We start from the raw sequence: 10,173 nt of genomic DNA, 5'->3' as shown, positions 1-10,173 counted from the left end.
ATCAAGTCTCATTAGTTTTTATCAAATATAGTTTAATCTTTTGAAGAAGGTTTATGTGAGTTTACTAACTTCAGTTGATTTGGACTTTGTGAGAAGTCATAAAAGCTATATTAGGGACATAACAATCGGTAATAACTACATGAACAATCCATATCGATAGTGAATCATTCAAGTAGACACTGTTTTCTCTTAATTATTAATTCGTTTCATTTGCTTCACGTTAATTGCGTGAATTAAAATACAATCCAAACCTCTTTTATTAAACTTTTAGGATAATTACTAGTTTTTTAAGATCTTGATTAAACTGTTATATGTGGAAAAAACTGATCAAATTACTTATAGGTTACTGAATGATCGGGTTATATTGCCTGTAAATGTGTGATAATTGTTACTTTTTTAGCTAGTTATTTTAAGGTATGATTTCACATATCAACTTTTTGGCACCGCTACCGAGGAGAGGCGTGTTTTAAGATTTTAATAACTCTTAGTTGTTCGATCCTTTCGTGGGAATTCGTTTCTGCGAAAGTTACTCTTTGTTATTTTATTTTGTTTAGTTTTACACGTTTGTTTGTTTTTGGTGTGATAAGCTAGATGGTCGGGCAAGAATCTTTGTATGACTTCTTATGGTCAAGAGTAGTGAATTGTGGTTAACAATTTGGCACGAACGATGATTCTGGTTATGTGTATGTGAATGAAGGTCACATGGGTAATCATGATAATGGGTGTATGGATTCGTGGCAAGCTAATGGTGAGTCGGGTGGTTATTATGCTGCTTATGATGGTTGTTATCGAGACAGGGGTTATGATGATAGTTACATGAATGATTTCGCCCCCATTGATCAACCTTGTGATAATGGTTCGAAATCTAATTTTGACTCTTTCTGTCAACCAATGGACTATTGTTATGAGAGGGATAACTCGACATGGGATTCTTCTCAACATCAATTCCAATAGATGAAATCTGTTTTAAATGTAAAGGTTGATCCGAGAGATGTTGGTAGAGGTTACCATTTGGTCAAAGATATTGATCACATTCCTATGTATCTGTTGGAGAGATACCATTTGAAGGGGAATTATAACGATATACCCATGTTTCTACTAGAGGAAATCCTAACGGACCCGACAAGGGATGAATATAAGCCTGTAACTACTCTTCCACCTTACCACCTCAGTTCGGGCAATAGACATTTATTCCTTTGATAGTGATAAGGATGAGGATGTTACGCCTGAGATCTCTGCGGTATATAATGATCCGGTTGGGTATAATTTTGATAATGAGGAGGTGTTAACATTTGAGGATGAAGTGGTGGAGTCATCAAAGATTGTTGAGGATGAGGATCTTATTTTAGAGGAACCAATTGAGGAGTCACCTATTCATGTGAAATTTGTATATCCCCACGAGGTTATCACTTGGAATATAATGAAAGATGATCCATTTGGACAGGATCCACCTGTGAGATTTAACATGTTGTTGCAAGCCGCACTTGGAGGGGAGTCACTTATTGATTCTTGGGTTAATTTGGTCTTTCTCATGAAAATGAAAAAGAATGTTTTAGTGGTCATATATATTATCCGAGGAGTTCATGACTAGCTCACATTACTTATTAGTGGAACGTTTTCCACTAATTTCATATGTCGTCCGATAAGTGTGGGGGACCCAAAAATACAAAAATATTTTTCTTTTTGTGTTTTGTTTTGTATAATCATTGCAGGTACTTAAAAATGTGATGACAATCGAGGAATGGCCGTCAGTGCAGAGCCGTCTGTCACTCTGTTTCGAGATTATGTTGTTCTATATTCGGTTATGTTTTTCCCATTCACCCTACTGTCCTCTCAAATTTATATTTATTTTATCTAATTTCATGTGAATGAGAGCATTACATGATCTTAAGTGTGAGGGAGAGATATAAATTCTCATGGATGTAGTACACTTGGCTTGGAGTCTTATTGTTGATTAAATTTTTGAAAAATTGTGAATTTTTAAAATTTGTGACTCATTCAAAAGCCAAGTGTATTTGTTTTATTGGGCAAATGTTATCACTGTTGTAAGTTATATTGTGCATATACCTTAATAATTTTGGTGTTTTATATTTTCTTTTGCGTGAGTGTGTGTAATAAGGGAACAAAGTCTTCCAGGATTTTCAAAAAAATCCAAAATTGTAGGATGATTCAAGGTTCATCCATAAAGGAAGATGAGTCTTCCGAATGCCCGTCTTACTTGGTGTAGGAGACTTCCTAATCTACATCATTTCATACTGACATTGGTTAATGCATCATTTCATGGTGTGTTATACTGATTTATCGTACTGTGGGAAGAGGAGCCTTGAGCTTCACAATGTGTTGTCTTCTTTAGGAAGAGCAATGGCTTCGTGCTAGTGTTGCTTAGACAATACACGCCATGGCCAAAAGTCATGGTAACCCTCTAAAATACGGGAATGTAGTATATGCTTCCTACATTTTCTTAAAACTAGCATAAAAGCTAGATGCATGGGAAGTGGGGTCTAAGGACCTTAAATAACATTAACCAAGTGTTTAAACACTTCCGGGAGAATCGAGTCCTCCCATGTTGTTTTAGGAAGTAAAGTCTTCCGAAAGTTGTAAGTAAAGTCTTACAAGTTAAGTTGAGTTTCAAAAGACCATTGCTTGAAAGTAAAGTCTTTCACGTGTCGTGCAATAGACCCCTCAAAAAATTTACACCCAAGGTAGTTGTTTTTCTCTCACCTTCGAACCGGAAGGTAGTTCATCCTAGATGATATACTGGGTTGACAATTACCCATGCGGCCGCCCCAAATAAGACCCATTTGTTTTACATGAAGACTTATAGGAAGTTACACTAATTATTTATTGAGCATGTAAGTAACGTTTAATGGTTAATCAAGTGGGGAGCATCTCATTAGTTGAGACTTTAATTACCATCCTAATTTGGTCTACATTTTTTTAATTTAAAAAGGATGACTTGCAAAAGGACATTTAGCAACAATTATGTGTTTAACATTGATCACAAGCTAAAGTGTCATTAAATAGCCATTAGGTGTGATTAACCAAGATTAGCCTTCTAGTGACCAAAACTCTTTTGGATATGAAGGGGACAACTATTGTAAGCATGTTAAAATAAGTTTTATAAATTATAGATGCCACGAAGTGGTCAAACTTTATTTGGTCAAAAATTTGGACAGAGAGAACTGGGGTCGACCCACGGTTGACCGTGGAGTCGACCGTGCACCTTGTTTCTCAGAATCAAGGTATAGGACATCCACGGTCTGACCTACGGTTGACCGTGGACCCAACAGTTCATTTCTTGAGTTTTTCAAATGATCCTTTTGACTTGTTTATTATGTGTATTTGTCATTTGCTAGAGAGCATGTAGGCTCGTGAACTTGTGTTGTTCTATACGCTTTTAAGCACTTAAGATTTTGTGTCATCATCAAAACAAACTGATTAACATTTGAATATTATCATTGTATCACTAACCAACACGATCCATAAAACCGAATTGTTGTGTCAGAATGACTTGCTCAAACCGAATATCAATTTGGGTATTGTATTGTGGATTTTGCCGAGCCAAATACATTGTTTTCAAATAACGATTGTTGTAAATTTCAGTCGGACATACATTACCGAAGAACTCATTCCACATAATCATTTTCAACGTACAAGATCTTTCATCGACACCCACATATCAGTAAGCCTTTTCGTTTAACGTCATACTATTAATTATTTAGTATAATGGGAAAGTGGTTGTAAGTGATGTATCATCACCACTTAATCAACCATTTCGAAATTCAATTCCACCACCCTAAACAATGTAAGGGGCACTATCCCTAGGACCCCGCAAGGGGTCATGACCCCCTTAACCTCCACTATTTATATAACAGTGTCTAGTCAATTTTTACGGGCGTTGTGACGACCTAGAAATTTCCGACCAAATTTAAACTTAATCTTTATAAGTTTCCGACACGATAAGTAAAGTCTGTAATATTGATTCTCAAAATTTTTGAACTAATGTTATATATTCAGTTAACCTTTGACTATTGACCGACGATTCACGAACATCAATTTGTAAATAGATATACATATATATATATATATATATATATATATATATATATATATATATATATATATATATATATATATACAATAAGTTGGAATATTAAGTATTCATAAATAACTTGCAATGCGTATTTAAAAACTGATTTATGTATATTAAATAAAGATATATACATATATATAATTTCAAGTTATTTAGTAAACGATAGTAACATTCATTTATTGATTCAATTGATATTTAGATAAGTTAACTAAAACGTTTAAGATGAACAAGTAAAACACTATTTGTTACAGTAAAACACTATTTGTTACAGTAAAACACTATTTGCTACAGTAAAAATGACTTTGCTAAAGTAAAACACTATTTGCTACAGTAAAAATGACTTTGCTACAGTAAAACACTTTTTGCTATAGTAAAACAACTTTGCTACGGTAAATACTATTTGCTACATTAAAACACTATTGCTACATTGAACACTATTTGCTACAGTGAATAATATGTCGACAAACAAGAAAACAAAACATATTAGGTGTGTACCAGCTGGCCATACGATCGCATGGCAAATGGGCATGAAACCCATGCGATCGCATGGGGGTCAATCTCAGCAAACATCTTTAAAGCTCGCACATTTCTGCTTCGACACACACACAAATTACTCTGTATTATATTTATATTAATATTATTATTATTATTATTATTATTATTATTATTATTATTATTATTATTATTATTATTATTATTATTATTAAGATTAATATTATTATTAATCTTATTATTATTATCAGTACTATTAATATTATTATTATTATTAGTATTATACATAAAATACTACAACGAAGTACTGCTCAAATGATTTCAAACCGAGTTTTCAAATGAGTCAAAGCTAAGGAAACTATGGGTTATAGCTATGGAGGTTATGGGTAATGTTCATGGGTATTGTTCGCAAGTCAAACTAGTGTTTATCATCTCCGTTGTGTCTACGTAATTTCCTGCAATATTGAATCTCAATATTGATACGTGAGCATTCATATCTCAACTTTTATATATTGATAGTGTATCCCTGACTAGTGCTCGAGTGTATATGTTTATGCATGCTTGTATGCTTTAATTTTATCGTTGATAGTTTATGATGAATCACGAATTTGATACATATGTTACTGATATAAAGTATATGATATGCATGTTTTTGGAAAGCTGGCGAACAATTATTAACTTTTCATTTAGAAATCGCGTGATTTCGATGAACGAATTAAAAGATATGGTCAACTGAATTATGTTTAACGTTAATTGAAATTGTGTTTGAAATTGTAAATTAATATTTAAACAACTTGTCTATGAGATTGATAAATTGGATTTTTAGATATTACTAATCGAGTAAATGAATTTCTATATAAGGCATGTCTCGTTTTGGTAAACAATTGTCAAAATTGACTGTCTTATCAGGTTTTAAAGCTTTATAAACACCATAATTTGATTTTACAAGTATTGTAAAACTATGTGAAATAATAAAATATTTTTGATTGCCATGATAATTCAAATATAATATAGCTCCTGAAATAAATAATATTTTAAGTTTGATAAACTATAAATTCATTCAATTATCAAGACTTATACTATGATAATAAACATGTATAGATTTAAAGATCATATTCGGTCAGGTTGACTTTTGAGATGACTTTTGTTAACTTTTGTATGTCAGTCTCGAGCATTAGGATTGTGATACACTATGACCTGACCTAGCTTGTTAGAAATTTATTAGCCAACATATGTTCTCTAGGTTGAGATCTACGGTTACTTTGCATTTCGAGTTTCGGTCACATTTCGATGAATGACCTTATGTGTTGCTAAGGTGAGTTTATAGATCCCCTTTTAATTGCTTTTGCAATCTATATTTTTGGGCTGAGAATACATGCACTTTATTTTAAACGCAATGGACACAAGTACATACTTAATTCTACACTGAGTTTGAACCGAAAATCCCTTAGCTTTAGTAACTGGTAACTGTCGATTATAAGAACTGGTGGACGCGAGTAGTTGTATATGGATCCATAGGGCTTGACATCCCCGTCTGTTCCAGGTATAGAAACCCTAGCATGAACTATAAAACAGACATATGCTATTTGAGGTTAGTACACGTTGGATTGCGTGTATTGTACATGTTGGTTGCATGTATGTTAAAACAGGGGTATTTATTATAACATTAACGTTTAGTTACCAGGGTGCTCAATCTTGTAGAATATTTTGATAAACGTTTCTGGATGAAACAACTGAAATCTTGTGATCCACCTTTATATACATATTATGCGCAACATTAAAACTATGAACTCACCAACCTTTGTGTTGACACTTTTAAGCATGTTTATTCTCAGGTTCCTAGAAATCTTTCGTTGTTTGTTTATATGTGATACAAGCTATGTGCATGGAGTCATACATGCTTTATTCGAGAAAATGTTGCATTTATAAAATCATCACCATGTATCTTATTTTGACTGCATTATAAACGGATGTAGTATTGTAAACTATTAATTACGGTGATTGTCTATATGTAGAAATCATCAATCGTCAAAAACCTTGGAATTTGATATTCAATTATGGTGTGCCTTTTCAAAAGAATGCAATGTTTACAAAACGTATCATGTAGAGGTCAGTACCTCACTGTGAAATCGATGAATGATGTATTCGTCCAAATGGATTTGGACGGGTCATCACAGTTGGTATCAGAGCTTGAGGTCATAGGGAACCAGAATTTGCATTAGTGTGTTTAACTGGTAATTGTTAGGATGCATTAGTGAGTCTGGACTATGACCGTATTTGTTTTTACCGAGTTTTACTTATCATTTCTTGTCAGAAATTACATGATTATCATTCTTAAGTCTAAACACGTTTTCTGCATTTATTGCATACATAGTGTACAGATGAATTCATATCTTAGCATATCTATTACTGTAAACTTTGCTTGACATCTTCCGAAAATTCCTCCGTGATTTATGGAATTTTGGTATTATATATACATATGTAAATTATGTATTGAAGAGTACCAATCTAAATTCTATAATCTATTTCATATCAAAAATTATCTCTCTAATTATACAAGATGGATCCCGTATCTAGTTTAAATTCCTTAAACTCCGACAGCTATTCCGATACAGAATTCAACCTGAGCTCTGAAAGCAGCGTAACCGGAATGGATCAACCAATTAGTCATCATCTATTCTGGATGAATTGGAGATGGGTTCGTAGCTTACTTAATCATTGGAGACAAGAAAAAGGTGATCCCTTCCATCCACCACATTGCCCTATTGGCGAAGAACCCGAAGCACTTACAGGTGAACATGTTCGTAATACCATTTTCTCTCTCATATCCAGAGTATCTCGTCATGATTATATACTATCTCAAATTCTGAATCTTATTCATCCCCTCGCCCGAACCGCCAATCATCCCGATGTAGTAGAAGAAGTCAACGAGCTTCGCGCTCGGGTAGTGGCTTTGGAGAATATGGTGCAAAGATTACAAGCACCAGCAGCATCACCGGCATCAACAGTACCACCATCATCAACACCAACAGTATCATTACCACCACCAACAACAATATCCTCATCCCACACCTCAACATCACAATCTGTACCTCGAACATCAACATCATACGCACCATAGATACCAAGGAATACCAACAACAACAAACGATGAAGTATTGATTCATAAATTCATCAAAGAAATATTCTGCAGAGAATATGTAGTTTCTAAAAGTTTTAGAGATTACTTATTCTAGTTCTAATTGTAAACCAGATGAGTGAGCGAATAGAAATGATGAAATAAAACCCTGATCGGAATGGTGTACGATTTACAAGCTAGATCTGTTTTACCAGCAGCATCAACGGTACCGTCAGCATCGTCAGTATCAGCAACATCTACAACATCACAAGCTCCGCCAGATCCATAATCACCGCAAACATCATCACTAATCAACAATGCGTATATCGTATCAATTAGTTATGAAGTATTAACTCATTCCCTCTGAAGAAATTATATGTATATTATATATATATATATATATATATATATATATATATGAATTTTGAGATCAAAATAAATCTTTTCGTACTAAGCTATTACGTGTGAATCTTAACTAGTAGGTACTACTCGGTTAGTTCATGTTAGTTATATGCTATGATGTACATCCTTCGTTAACCACAATTACCGTTTCAACTCAATGAATTCCATTTCATAATAAACTAAGTATATTATTCAATTATATGTTTGATTTTATACTTTCATCTTCGATGTATTCGAAACTTTCTAGAAAACATCATTCGTACCTTGCGAAGTTAGCAAGAGTTCCATGAGCACCAACATGATTCACTGAGGAAATATCAATAAAACTGAATAATGAAGTATTGATTACATTAGTGAAATACTCCGTGAAGATTATGAAATCTTTAATGTTTTAGAGATTATTCATTTCTAATCCAGCCAAAACTCAAATGAGCTTAATATGATATTAACTCATTAAATATGTATTACATCTAAAGAAAATATATATGTAGGTATATTTTCATAAAGATTGTAATTAAAAATTCTTTTGTACAAACTGTTAGTGGTGAGAATATTTTAACGGGTAGGTAATACCCGAGAGATATATAAATTCACAATTAATATGTTACATTCTTCGATTTGATTCAGCAAATCATCAACTATACTCACTACTTTCACAACGAGATATATTCTTTCATAGAAATCAAAACAACCATACTCATTCAAATTCAATTACATATTCTGATTTTAACATATCAGAATCCAAGTCGAGATATAATCGATATCATCACTCTTAGATCCCTACATCTTTCAAAGCTGTACTTTGATTTCAAAACTATGCTAGAACATCATTTCTACTCATAAAACCCAGAAAAATATTCGTATCATTCAAGACTATAAAACATCATATGTATATTGACAATTACAATCTTCATTCAAACCCTTCAAACTCTTGAAAACACCTCGAATTGATAACCGACGATTCAGTTATGATAACTTTGAATGCTGATGAAGCATCAAAACTGTAAATGGTTTTAATGGCCAAAAGTTTGATAATAAAGAGTGGTGTGTTGAAAAAGCTCAGATTTGGAACTAAAAAAAACAGATTGAGCAAACTATGAATGAGACTGTTGACAAATCACAAAGACTAAACCTGCCTTCAAAGAATCCAAATGATTCAGTATCTGCAGAAGTCTTTAGCAAATACCTTGCTCCTTACTCTCAACCTTTGCGGACAAATCTTCTTCATCATCTTTCGATATTAGAAATTTTAAGATATCATCGTATCTTTCATTATAAATATCCTCGATATTTCTGAAGATATTTTTATAACTATTCTTATCTGAAATCATTTATCTCTTCGCATTATCTGTATTACATCATAAATGAAACTGTTTAGTTTCTATATTCTGTAAACCTTCGAGTTTAGATTATGAATATTTTGAAGAAGTGTTGAGAAATAAAGCATGAGTTAGTATAATATAATGACACTTGATCAACGTGATTATATTACAGTAAGTCATAATGAGTTTCTAACGAAACGTGATAAAGGTTCATAGATCATACCCTCATCATGAACCATGTTACATAACTTTTTCATTCTATTTAACCTCTAAACATATCAAGAAAATATTTTTCTTGATGATTCGGTCTTTTTGGGATATTCTGGTAATTTGACAAATCAAATCGTGCTATTACTTTTCCTTTCTACTTTGTATATTATGATCATTCGAAACTCCATACCTACGAATTCTGGACCATTACTTGCGAAAAGAAAACAAAAGCATGAAGCTCCGAAATAGAAATGGGAGTACAAATAGCAGCAAATAGGAGAAAGCGTTAACTGTGGATGTCAATGATTATAGAAAGACAGAAGCAGAGACATCGAAAAATAAGGAAAGATATAAACCCCAACAACAACCCAAAAATTACAAACCATGTATATCGATGCGTATAGCAATATAAAGACACGGGAGAACTAAAAACACTATAAAACCAAGAGTATAGTAGAACTGAATAGATTCTTCCGGCGTCAGATGAAAAAGAAGAATGACATATATGAAAGTTAGGAGTATATCAAGAACCAGAA

Source organism: Rutidosis leptorrhynchoides, chromosome 7, assembly GCF_046630445.1.
Source record: "Rutidosis leptorrhynchoides isolate AG116_Rl617_1_P2 chromosome 7, CSIRO_AGI_Rlap_v1, whole genome shotgun sequence".
In the NCBI taxonomy this organism is placed as follows: domain Eukaryota; kingdom Viridiplantae; phylum Streptophyta; class Magnoliopsida; order Asterales; family Asteraceae; genus Rutidosis; species Rutidosis leptorrhynchoides.
This window is presented reverse-complemented; position numbering follows the sequence as displayed.